General features: G+C 33.5%; 1 protein-coding gene across 5 annotated transcripts in view; it reads right to left on the minus strand.

Annotated features, from left to right (window-relative positions):
• Positions 1-9,804, minus strand: part of LOC136025776 (serine/arginine-rich splicing factor 5-like) — a 47,654-nt gene extending 37,850 nt beyond the window's left edge. For 3 of the 5 annotated variants that reach the window (XM_065701783.1, XM_065701765.1, XM_065701774.1), the window contains exon 1: positions 9,712-9,804. The gene's annotated coding sequence lies outside the window, so the exon portion shown is untranslated. Of the gene's footprint in view, positions 1-9,706 lie in introns of all 5 variants that reach the window. The other 2 variants (XM_065701770.1, XM_065701777.1) reach the window with 1 other exon arrangement.
• Positions 9,805-13,377: the final 3,573 nt, after the last annotated feature.

Genomic DNA, 13,377 nt, shown 5'->3' on the forward strand with positions numbered 1-13,377 from the left:
ATATCTGAGGATATGTTATGTAAAGCAATCAAAAAGTTAAATGCGTAGTCGGCTAAGGGTCATGATGACGTATTTGCTAATCACCTCAAACTTGCTCTTCTTCTTTTCTTATTACTCTACTGGCATTTTTCAACCTTTTACTTATTACTGGTTTAGTACCATTGTCATTCTATATTGGCATAGTTATGCCAATTCCTACGAGCAGGAGGAAAGACTTGTCATCTTGTAGTTCCTGGAGGCCAATTACTAGGTGTTCTATGATTGGGAAAGTGTTTGAGTTGTGTTTGAAGGATCTTCTTGAAATCCTCGACGTTGGTTCTAATCAAGTTGGTTTCAAGAGAGGTTTGGGATGTGACCACGCCCATGCATCTTTCAGCAAAGTTAGTGAAGAAGCAAGAGTCTCGGGTCAACTGCTATACGCCCTCTTGGTTGATATGAAAGGGGCCTTTGATAACATTTCTCATGCATCTCTACTGCTCGCTTTAATCCATGCTGGATTGCCCCTAGCTGTCATACGAGTCCTTTGCTCTTGGTATTCTGGTTTAAAGATCCGTATCTGTCCGAGTTCGTCTTCATCTCAGTCCAAATTAATTCAAGTGGGTAGAGGAATTAGACAAGCAGGAATTATTTCTCCTTATGTGTTCAATTCATGTTTAGCTACTGCCCTTAATTCTCTTTCCTGCTCTTTTGTTTCATTATCTCGAAATCTGTCTTACATTGCCTATGGTGATGACATTATCCTTCTAAGCTGGTCCAAGTCTAGTCGTGTTTCTAATTTTATTATTTTAATTAATTGTTTAAAAGGTTTGGGCCTTTCTATCAGTTTTGAAAAATGTCAATTTTTTGTTGTAAATTGTTTAGAGGATAATGCCAGGGCGACTCTTGATTGCGGCAATGATGTTATTTTCCGGTCGTCGCCAACAGTCATTTATTTGGGATTACCTTATGCTGCTTTGAAAAGAGATTTTAAACCAGTCCTGGTGTGCTGTTGCTCTGCCACACGTATTGTTCCCGTCCCTCCTCTTCCGTAATTTCAGACCTTCTGATCTTTCGCCCATTAAAGTTTTTTATTTTAAATTTTGCAACTTTTTACTTGGTTTCCCCCTTTCTTTTAGTAACACTGAGATTGTTTTAAAGCTTAAAGTGAAGGATCCTGTAGTCTGTATAAAGAAAAAATATAAAACATTTGAAGACAAGGCGAAATTATCCTTTTAGGCCACAATTTATTTCCGTTTTTTTAGTAACAGTTCTGGCTCTTGATGATTTACAGGCTAAATTATTTAGCAGGTATTTTTGTATCTTTTTTTTCTCTTTTTAAGTGTTTGATCAATATTTGATATTTTTTTATTGTAAGCGTTATCATTTGTCTTTTCTTTATATTAATATTGTAGCCTACTCCCCACTTTTTGAGGGAAATAAAGAAAATAAATAAGTAAATTGAGGCAGGCTGCTCCTTTCTTACAGTTTGTTACCATGAACCATTTGATATAGAATCTCATTATCATTTTTTTTTATAATTTCTTCAATTTTTTTTTATTATTATGACAGGAAAGCAGACCAAGATGACATAATTAGAAGTCTAGAGCTAAATAGCTAGAGCAAAAAGAAGAAAACTGGCCAGCAGATTTTAGTTTATTTTCAAAAGCATAAAAAAATTGTTTGGGTAAAGTTTAGACAGGCGAAATCATGTATCAAGCTAGCCCCCCGCCTCAAAAAAAATACATCTGACTTGTAAAAACAACAAAAAATCACGCAAACAATTTTATTTATAAATCTTTTAAGGTCTTTTGTAAAACCCCCAGAACATAATATGGATTTCCTCCCCCCAAATAGAAATCCTTGATAGTTTTTCAAATGAAATTTCCTTTAAGCAGATTTTGAACTTTTTTAACAGGTACGCTAACAGGTATGCTATAACATTTTTAGGGACTACCTTTTCCTGAGCCTTAATTTCTACCCTGCGAAACTTCTGCTGAAAAATTATCACTAAAAGGGAAAGGAAGTTCATTAAATTTAATATGACCCATCAAAATATATGGGCCTGCAAAACATTTACACAATTTACATATGTCAGAAACATTTATTATAAGTAAGAAACATTTATAAAACATTTACGCATGTCAGAGAGCAATAAAGTAGAAGTTTCAAGCTCCTATTTAAAAAATGAGGAATTTTATATTTTTGGCGAGAAGAAAAATAAGAGATGCATGTTTAATTGACTTTTTTTTCCTGGGGGTGTTGAGCCAAACCAGTAATCCTAGAAGATTGAGAGATACCTCATTTAATAAAACATTAGAAGTTCTAGCAGCCTTTTTAGTAGCCAAAAGATCTGGTACCCCTGTTTCCCCAAGGTCATCTGATCAAAATTTAGGGATAACCATCTGATTCATCATAGTTGAAAAGTCTCAATAAATATGTTGATTCTAGACATCTAACCCCCAGAAAATACGCTTGCAGAAAATAAGGCCTTCCAAATTAGAGAACTTCATTTGAGTTATGTTTTTTTTCTATGGTGGGGAAGGGATTTTGGTACTTAGGTGTTATAGACCACTAACTCAAGTTTATGATGTGTAAAACTTGAGAACAAATTGGTTTCTTTGTTAGTTTCTTTCATCTTAGCACAAGACAAGACAATGACAGATTAGATGGGAAATATATAATTTTGGCCATATATTTACACATAAGGGGGATAAAGTATTTGGACAGGTTGAAGTCAAAAAACAATTCTTACTTCATAATATGCAGAATAATTGCACTTAACACATTTTTCAACCAGACCTGCTTTACTTCCCCCCCCTAATGTGCAAATATATAGCTCAAATTTGTTTCTAAAGTAACTGAGAAACAAATGAAGAAACTGGTTTGTTCACAAGTTTTACATGTTGCAAACTTGAATGAGTGGAGTATAGTACACAAATACCAGAGATTTCCAGAGACAGAGACTTTTGTAATTTTGTAGATATAACAGCCTAGTTATAACCAATACAGCGTTTGGTCATAAAATGGCCCATAAGTTGACATGATATTCACATGATGGTAAGACAGCAAACCATATTGATTATTTTATTGTAAACCAAAGACTATCAGGATCAATACAAGATACTAGAGCATACAGAAGTGCTGTTTTTAATGTTAAAAGTAAAGATTACTATCTAGTAGTATCTAAGGGAATACTAAACTTGAGAGTTTAAAATTTGACAATGTGGAAAATAGACGGAAGAATTTTAGAAAAACAATTTGTGAACTAGCTGATGGTGTCTTAGGGAAGGCTGTTAAGACTACAACTAGGAATACTAGTGAAAAGGCTTTATGTTTAATAAAAAGTAGACCTGACAAGAATTATCTGAAACCTGAATAGAAATCTGACAAGAACTATCTGAGTGATAGATCATATGAAAACAAAAGGAATGTAAAGAAAGTGGAGAAAGCATTAAAACGTGAATGTAGAGGCCATGGATAAAATTGCTGAGGATCTGGAAAATGCACCTAGACAGCATAATAGTAAAATATTATACTGACATGTTAATAAATTGAGAGGAAGTAGTCAATCCAGACTAGTCTCAGTTAAAGATAGGAATGGGGCCAGAATTAGTTATAAGGAAAGAGTTAAAGAGAGATGGGCAGAACATTTTGAGAATATGCTAAACCAAGATACAGTTGCGGGATAAGATATAGATAAAAATGAAAAAGTTTGTGATACCTTGAATGTGAAGGAAGAGTTGTTTTGTGAGGAAGAATTAGCAACAGTGAAAAAAAAATGTAAAAAAAAAAGATTAAAAAACAATAAGGCCCCAGGTGCTGTTAGTTTGATAAATGAGTTTCTTAAATATGGTGGCTCTGAGGCTAGAAATAAGCTACTTAAGATTAGGAATATGATTTTTGAAAAAGGGGAAGTACCTAAGGATTTTAGGAAAACTGTAATTATATCACTGTGTAAGAAATGTGACAAGAGTAAGTATTGCAATTATTGAGGCATTAGTGTGGACTCTGTAGGTAGCAAATTACTTAGTAATATGATACTTTTTAGACTGAGAGATGCTGTAGACAAAGTTTTAAGAGAAGAACAGTGTAGTTTTAGAAAAGGAAGAGAATGTGTTGATCAAGTTTTCACTCTTAGGTTAATAATTAAGAAGTCCCTTTGTCGTTAAACACCTTTGGTCCTCAGTTTTATAGATTATGTGCAAGCCTTTGATTCTGTGGATAGAAGAGCTTTAGCAAGGGTTTTATTCTTATATGGTATACCAGACAAATATATTAAAGTGATGTGTGCTATGTACAAGAAAAATACTGCTGTGGTTAAGGTAGGAAATGAGGTTAGAAACTGGTTTTGTATTAAATCAAGAGTTTAGTAGGATTGTGTTCTATCCCCCTTTATATGGATCATTTTGATGGACTTCATCTTAAGGAGCACAGGAAAGGCAACTGGAGGGTACAGAATCAAATGGGGAGGAAAAACTCTGCTAGACTTAGATTTTGCTGATGATTTGAGCATATTAGATGAAATTGTGAGCAAAATGAGTGGATTTTTAGAGGTTTTGCAAGTTCAGGGAAGATGTTATAAATAAAATAACCAAGATCTAAGCCAAACCAAGATTAGAGTATTGGAAGCAACAGTGATGACAGTGGTCAAATATGGCTCTGAAGCCTGGGCACTCCAAAAAGCAGACAAAAATTTACAAGATGTTTCCCAGAGAAATTACCTATGGATTGTTCTGGGTACCTGGCTGACTGACCATATTTCAAACAGTAGGTTGTACAGAAATGTGGTTCAATCCTGCTTTCTAGGGCTATAGTGAAAGAAAGGTTGAGATGGCTAGGCCACATTCTGTGGATGACAGATTGCCAAAGATTGTCCTTTCTGGCCAACTGTCTGGGGCTAAATTGAAAGCAGGTCATCCTTGTCTGGGGTGGGAGGATGTCATAAATAAAGATTTAAAGGAAATGGGAACTTCCTGGGAGGTGTTAAGAGGGATGCCTTGAATAGATTAGGTTGGAAGAGGAGAATGCATAGCTGTGTTGGCCTCAGGCAGCTTGGTGTTGCAGTGAGTTATTAGTAGTAGTTGGAGAAATCAAATTTAACAATTGTTTTTTTAACTGAAAGTAAGGAGCAACATCAAAACTTAAAAATAACAGAAATTATTATGTATAGAAAAGGGGTTGCCTCCTCCTCAAGACCTCTTTCTTTACACTAAAGTTTTTTTTTTTAGAATTTTACAACAAAGCTGATTGCTCTAATTAAACAGCCATTGTGTTTCAGAATTGTTCTTAAAGAAATAGGACAAAGAGTCAAAACTGCAGCATAAAGACCAAGGTCCTATGGAAAGTGAAACTTCCTTTATCTACAGAATAATTCCTGTTTGTTTAAAGTTTTGATGTTACTCCTAACTTTCAGCTGAATTTTTTTTTTTTAATTTAATTCCTGATTGTTTTGAAATAATTCCAGGAGACCTGGCTCTCTCTCCATGAAAAATTCTGGTACTTGTGTATTATATGCTATTCACTCTAAGTTTACAATGTGTAAAACTTGAGAACAAACAGGTTTTTTTTTGTTAGTTTCTTTACCAAACAGTTTGTGTTAACAAACTGTAGAAAGGAGTGACCTGGCTCAATAGTAACCAAAACTCTAAAAAAACAGAAATTAGATACCAATAGTTACATCGAAAGAATTGTATTTAAATGCCGATTTTAAATATACAAGTTTCATCAAGTTTAGTCTTAACCACCAAAAGTTACAAGCCTGAGAAAATTAGGCTTATTTTAGAAAATATGGGAAAACACCCCCTAAAAGTCATAGAATCCTAACAAAAATCACACCATCAGATTCTGCTTATCAGAGAACCCTCCTGTAGAAGTTTCAAGCTCCTATCTACAAAAATATGGAATTCTTAGTCTGTATTTTTTGCCAGACAGATCAACAGATGCATGCTTATTTGGTTTTTTTTTTTTCCAGGGGTGATTGTTTTGACACAGTTGTCCTAGAATGTTGCAAGACAGCTCATTCTAACAAAAATGAAAAATTCTAGTGCCCTTTTTAAGTGACCAAAAAATTGGAAGGCACCTAGGCCCCCTCCCACACTAATTTTTTCCCAAAGTTAGCAGATCAAAATTCTGAGATAGCCATTTTATTCAGCATAGTTGAAAAACCTTATAACTATGTCTCTGGGGACAACTTACTCCCCCAAAGTCCCCATAGGAGGGGATACAAGTTACAAACTTTGACCAGTGCATATATATAGTAATAGTTATTGGGAAGTGTACAGACGTTTTCAGGGAGATTTTTGGTTGGGGGAAGGATTGAGAAGAGGGGATTATGTGGGGGAACTTTCCATGGAGGAATTTTTCATGAGGAAAGAACATTTCCATGATTTTCTAGCATTATTTAAAAAAAATAAATGGGAAGTTTTTTTCAACTGAAAGCAAAGAGCAACATTAAAACTTAAAACAAACAGAAATTATTAAACATATGAGGGGTTCACCTCCTTCTAACACCTCTCTCTTTATACTAGAGTATTTTTAGTGATTTCAACTATTTATTCTACAGGCTTTGTGATTCAGGAGTCATTCTTAAGGAATTGGGACAAAATCTAAGCTTTAGTGTAAAGAGCAAGGTACTGACAAGGGGGCAAACCCCCTAATAACCATAGTAAAAACATGCAAACATAGATGTTTCATTATGTATGCTAGTTCATAAGTTACATACATATTTTACTTATAAAGATGTTAGTAAAAAATTAGAGGTTCTAGTTGTCTTTTTAAGTAACCAAAAAAATTGGAGGGCAAATAGGCCTCCTCCCATACTCCTTTTTTCTCAAAATCATTTGATCAAAACTATGAGCCAAAAAAAAAATTAAATATGAAAATTTAATATGATTAATTATTCATCTGCAGAAAGCCAAATCAAAACATGCATTAATTCAGAAACATTCAAAAATTAAATAAAAACAAGAGCTAAGAGCTCATATGGTATGAGCTCTAGCAAAATTCTAAGAATCAATAGATTTCTTTAAAATGAAAATCAAAGGCTTAATGCCAGTCGGTATTTGAAATAAGAGCTCTGAGTCACAAGATCCTTCTAAATATCAAAACTCATTAAGATCTGATCACCCACTTGCAAGTTAAAAATACCTCAATTTTTCCTCTCCCTTCAGCCCCCCAGATGTTCAAATCAGGGAAAACAACTTTATCAAGTCAATTTGTACCAATTTTATTTTACCAATTTTCATTGTCCTAACATGTCCAGAAGCACCAAACTTGTCAAAGTACTGAACCCCACCATCCAACTCCCCCAAAGAGAGCAGATCCAGTCCAGTTACATCAGTCATGTATCTACAGCATTTATAAGCATTTTCCAAGATTTCTGGTTTCCCTCTCCAGCTCCCCCCCAATGTCAACAGATCTGGTCTGGATTTGAAATAAGAGCTTTGAGACATGAGTTCCTTCTAAATATCAAATTTCATTAAGATCTGGTCACCTATTCTTAAGTTAAAAAATTCTTAATCATGTGTCTAGGACTTGTGCTTATTTTTCCTACCAAGTTTCATACTGATCCCTCTGCTGTAAGTATTTTCCAAGATTTTAGATCCCCCCCCCCTCAAATCCTGCCAATGTTATCAGATCCAGTCAGATTTGAAATAAGAGCTCTGAGACACTATATCCTTCCAAACTTCAAATTTCATTAAGATCCAATCACTCCTTTGTAAGTTAAAATTACCTCATTGTTTCTATTTTTTCAAATTAACTGGCCCCCACTCCCCCCAGATGGTCAAATTGGGAAAACAACTATTTCTAATTTAATCTGGTCTGGTCCCTGATATGCCTGCCAAGTTTCACTGTCCTAGCTTGCCTGAAAGTGCCTGAAGTAGCAAAACCAGGACAGATAGACAGACCAACAGAATTTACAATTGCTTTATGTCACTTGGTTAATACCAAGTGCCATAAAAACAGGTCTTTTTTAACTGAAAGTAAGGAGCAACATTAGAACTTAAAACAAACAGAAATTACTTTTACTCCATATATGAAAGGGGTGGTTCCCTCCTCACTGCCCCACTCTTTATGTTAAAGTTTTTTACTGTTAGACAAAACCAGCCATGAGAGGATAGCAATGGCTCCCATAAGCACCAAGTTATTTACCCATTGCTTGCTTGCATGTTTCTGGTAAAACTCTATACAAGCTTCTTTTCACTATCTTGGAAAGTGGTAAGGTTAGAAAAAGTGAAATTTTCAGAGATGGATCTACAGACTAAAGTACATCCCAGGAAGGTATTTGGAAGCACTAACCTCTGCTCCTTCTTGCATTAGAGACCACTGACCTTAATGGCATTAAAAGTGTTATAAAAGTGAAACCTTGCTCAATCCTAATTAATGAAGTTTAGAATAAGAAAAAATGGTATGGCTTAAAATTCTGCTCAAATAGAAGAAACTGCATCATCAAAGCTAAAACCAAAGAAAGAAAAACTGAAAATTTTGTTTAATACTGTCTTGTCAAAATCTAATAGAAATAAACTTGAGAAGTAGGCCCTTCACTGAGCATGTTTTTGGATCTATATTCATTTGGCCTAGTTTTATTTTCCTAACCTGACCACTTTTTATAGATAGCAAAATTAGCTCATCTGAAATTTTACCATATTTCTTTATTGAAATCATACACAACTTTGTTATGGGGATGGATTTTCAATTGAAAGTTTTCTGTTGAAAGGGAAAGTTTCTGGAGTAATTTTACATGTGTAAGAGGATTTCTTTACATTAGGTTATATGAAAATGATAAGAAATTAAATGCAAAATTTTTGAAGTAGAAGACAAATTTACCATTAAGAGCAGGGTATTGAGAAAGGGGTAGCCCGTTCTATAAATGGAACTATTTTGGTAAATATATCACATTTCATATAGGCTATTGACTAACCAATAAAGTGAACATACCACTCAATGCTTTTCTATGCTCTTTATAAATACAATTCTATTGCACATTCAAATTTAAGCACTTTTTGACCTAACCCAACCTAGCCTTTTTATAAATAGTTTTGACACTAAGAAAATGTAGTAGCCTATTGTTCTGTCAAAATTGACCAAAACCAGCACTGTAAAAACATAGTAGGCCTATTTTTTTGAAAAACAACCAATAACTCATACTTTAATTGAAAATTTGTCATTTTTTAGAGCTTAAAAAGTGTTTAAATTTGAATTTATAATAGGCTAGAACAAATTATTGTATTTGTAAAGAGCATAGGACTAATATGTTCACTTTATTGGTAAGTCAGTAATATGACCTCTGATATATTTAAAATTATTTCTGATCAAGTTTTAAAGTTACTTCTTACTTTCAATTGAAAGAAATTACAACTTTATCCAAGATTGAGCTCCAGCTTTAACAAGGCCTAGGTTATGATTTCATTTTAACTATTCAGAACTGTTTAATATTTGCTCAAGTAATCAAGCTAATCAAATTCCTAGATTAAAAAACTTAAGAAAAATTTGATCATTGAACAGTACAATTTAGCCTATAGGCATACCCCTAGCAATTTCACCGCTGTGGTGACTGACTGTCCAATAGGCCTACCTGGGTAGCCAAGATATTACCCTACAATCAGACATTACCTAGGCCTAGCTTTAAGCCCATCATCAAAATTTTGATTAAGGAAACTAACAATTTACCAAGGAATACGGTTATATAAAATAAAAATTAATCCATCTACAAGAATTTTTTACTTACTTTACCTTAAATAATTAACAAATTCTTATCACACAAACGGAATAATGGCAGATGTTTGCGAGGTTGTCAAGTAAGAAATAAGTTTAATCAAACATGATATTTAGATGACACTAGTGTTTAGACACAGAACAACTGTTTTCAGTCGGTTTAGTTATTAAAACAAAAATACCCGAAAATTTGATGGAAAGAAGTATGAAATATTCATTAAAATTGATTAGTCAAAACCCAAATTTCAATAGCAGGAATTTGTCTTTTAATTTAATCGTTCAATTATTAGTATGAGTAGCAGCAAGTCCTGGCGGCTGTGACCAGAGAAAAGATTTCCGCAGCAAATCGATTTGAGACTGCTAGCTTCACTATACCGGAACGTTTTTTCCATAGAAGGTTTGAATTTCAAAATCTTTCTGAACTGATAGCAATTAATAGAGTTAGATAGCAGCAAAAAAAAATATCAGTATATGTCTCAAGAAAAAATGAGTTAATAGCTTAACTTAGCTAAAGGAAATCTACTATCTGGACCTTTTTCTAGAGTTTCATGGGCAGGAGTTATTTCAGTTTGCTGGATATGACAATACACATGGGTAGATTAGTTTCTTAAATATAGTAAAGGGCTATATATGCTCACAATCTCGCTTATTTTGACGATCTTTTGACTAAATTATTCCCTGTCTATCTATTTACATAGTGTATCTGTAACTATTTTTCATTTTGTTATTATTAAGCTACTTGACAAGCTGCTAAGATTATAGCTAGTCATTTTTCAGTGTAGGCATCAATGAGTTTAAATTCTTGGATATTGATTACCACAATCCATCAAACTACCAAGCAACATATCATAGTGTATTTGTTCACCACGAACATTTTCTCCCAAAAACGTGCCTATTAGCAAGTTTAATAATGTGAGCACATTCAGTTGTTATGCAAATGAAATTGTGTTGATGAACTTTTGCGGTACTCTCGAGTCATTTCGTGTAAGTGGCAATAAAAAATCAGATCAAGGAGGAAATTTGGGGAAACATTTCTTTTTAGATTGCTTGGAATCTCAGTTTTGAGATTATATCATCCGTGAGCTTACTAATATTGTAGTAGTTAATGGTATAGTGTAAGTTTGTGAAGGCAAATAAATAATGAAGAAAGATTGGTGGATGGTGAAGGCCCTTACTTGTAAGGGCTTATACCTCTTGCAATTTAGTCAATGAAATGCAATTATGAAATTCTGCAAATTTTGCAAGAACTTCATATGATAGAAATTGTAAATTTTCGAAAGTGACGATGAATAAAACGACGATAAGTTTGCTACTAAGAAAATGCTAGCTAGATTAAAGATATAGCGTTTCAGGGAAACAGTAGCAACTTGTTTATCAGCGATGATATTTCAGCTGAGATTCGAAAAATACATAAGCTGTTATGGGTGAAACGTGATAAATTAAGAAAAGTTCACGAATATGATGCATGGATATTAAGAGGGATTCAGTCGAACTTGTTTGTGAATAGAACTGATGGTTCAGTTACAAAATACTCATTTAGTGATAACATACCAGAGATTGACGATTTTTCGAGTGTCCGAGGAGCAGTGCATCATAGTTTCAGAGGTGATGTTTCAATTGTTGTGCTGTTGCATTGGTGATTTCTTTTTTCATTATAAAATTATAACGTAAAATAGTTGAAGTGCCCTGTTATTATGAATTAGCAAATTTAAGTTGAAAGCGTTTGATCTTGTTTTACTTAACCTGCTTGTTTTCTATTTACCTTCTTGCTAATTTTTTTTGTTCGATTACTTGTTTAGATAAACATATAGGTCTTTCAAAAATAGCAGTATTGAAAGAATTTGACTTAGAATGAGGATATTTATCTTTTTTTTCCTCTTTGTTCCTATTTGCATTACCCTTTTTTTTTTGCTGAAGTCGTAGGACGTGGTGGGGTTGTTTTGACATGATGTAATATTTGATGATGGATAGAGGAAATGGTAGAATTTCATCATCAAGGTGAAAAGAATTTGCGCGAAATTCTCTTTTATTTCATTCAGTTTTTTAAAAATATTGTAGCTAGTTATAATGAAGATAACTGCTGTATATCATATATTCAAAAAATTAACACTTATTTTTAAATGAACTGGTAAATAACAATTTAAATAAAAGTACGATATAGTTTTGAAATTGCCGTGGTTGGAGAACTGCACAAGATATGATTGAAAGTTTTTTTTTTTTATCGGGATTTGATGAGGATATTTTAGGCTTATGTGAAAATTTTTAGATGAATTTTAGTTGAAAGTATTCATGTTCAATACTATCAATGCTTTCAAGAGTAGACAAAATCAAGGTTGTCTTGGTGTTGTAATTAAAAGTTGTATACTAGCTCGCGCAAGGATAGATTTTTTTTTCACTAATTGATAATATTTTTTCACCTTATATGCCGTTAGTACATATGCTACTCCTGTTGATTCATCTGATCACTGCATAATTAGGGCTGATTTTTCTCTATTATTTCACGTCTAATATAAAAAAAAACTAAAACAAAGCGTAGATACTTTTCACATAAAAATTTGCTAAAGTTAAACGAAGGGCTTGGTGATGTTGAGTGGAGTTAAGTAATTAATGACAAGAATACAAATCAATCTTGAGATAAGTCTTATAAAATATCAACTGAAAAGTTTGATCAATTTTGCCCAAATAGAAATCCAAAAGGAAAGAGGCAAGCTCAAAGATAATCATGGCTAAATTAATAAAATTTGAGGTCTATTCATGAAAAAAATCGTTATACAAAATCAGAGTGAAGTATCCCAGAGAACGCATTTTAATACAATGCGTTTTAAAAATTATAAGAACCTGTTGGCAAGGCTTCTTAGAGAAAGTGAAAGAGCTTATTTTTAAAATTCATTTCAAAATTTAGATTCTCCCCAGAAAACTTGGAGTTTGATCAAGAATAAAATTGGAAGAAATAAAAAATTGTCACATCCCGAGATATTATTTGATATAAATGGTGAAGAAGTTAGAGGACCGCAAGCTATTGCTGAGATGTTTAGTGATTATTTTACTGGGGTGGACACATCTAGAATGAACAGAAAAATTTAACCATTTTGATGCATTGATTATTATCAAAATCTCTTTTTCTATAACTTCGGTTATTATTAGGCTTAGTCGTTCTTTACTTACAGTTCGTTACCAAGAAATGTTTGACTCTAATAAATTTATTCCTTTAGCGTGAGATCGGATTATCAGTAATTGGAAATAAGGGACTCAATTTTTAATATCTGCTACAACAATATATTGCACGGCGAAGAATTTAATTTCAGGAAGAGGTTAGGCGAAAACATGTCCGTAACAATACAAACAAGATGAAGAAAATCCTTCTTTCGAATATCAGTGGTTAATTGTTCCGGTCAAAATAGTTATGATTAAGACCGCAGTGCAAAGATCATTGACACGTGCGGAAAGCACGTGTCAACACACACACGTGCGGAAAGCACGTGTCGTCGACACACATGTGACATTGCAGGTGATATCGTTTCAGCAGTGTTGCCAGATGTAGCATAATTATGCGGAACGTAGCATAATTAAGAAACAAAAGCATCCAAGCATAATCCTCCTTAAGATACCATAATTGTAGCATAATCTAAGACGATGTAGAACAACTCATAACGTCACATTAATAAAACGAACACCAAAGATGGT

This window comes from Artemia franciscana, chromosome 1 (assembly GCF_032884065.1).
Source record: "Artemia franciscana chromosome 1, ASM3288406v1, whole genome shotgun sequence".
NCBI lineage: Eukaryota > Metazoa > Arthropoda > Branchiopoda > Anostraca > Artemiidae > Artemia > Artemia franciscana.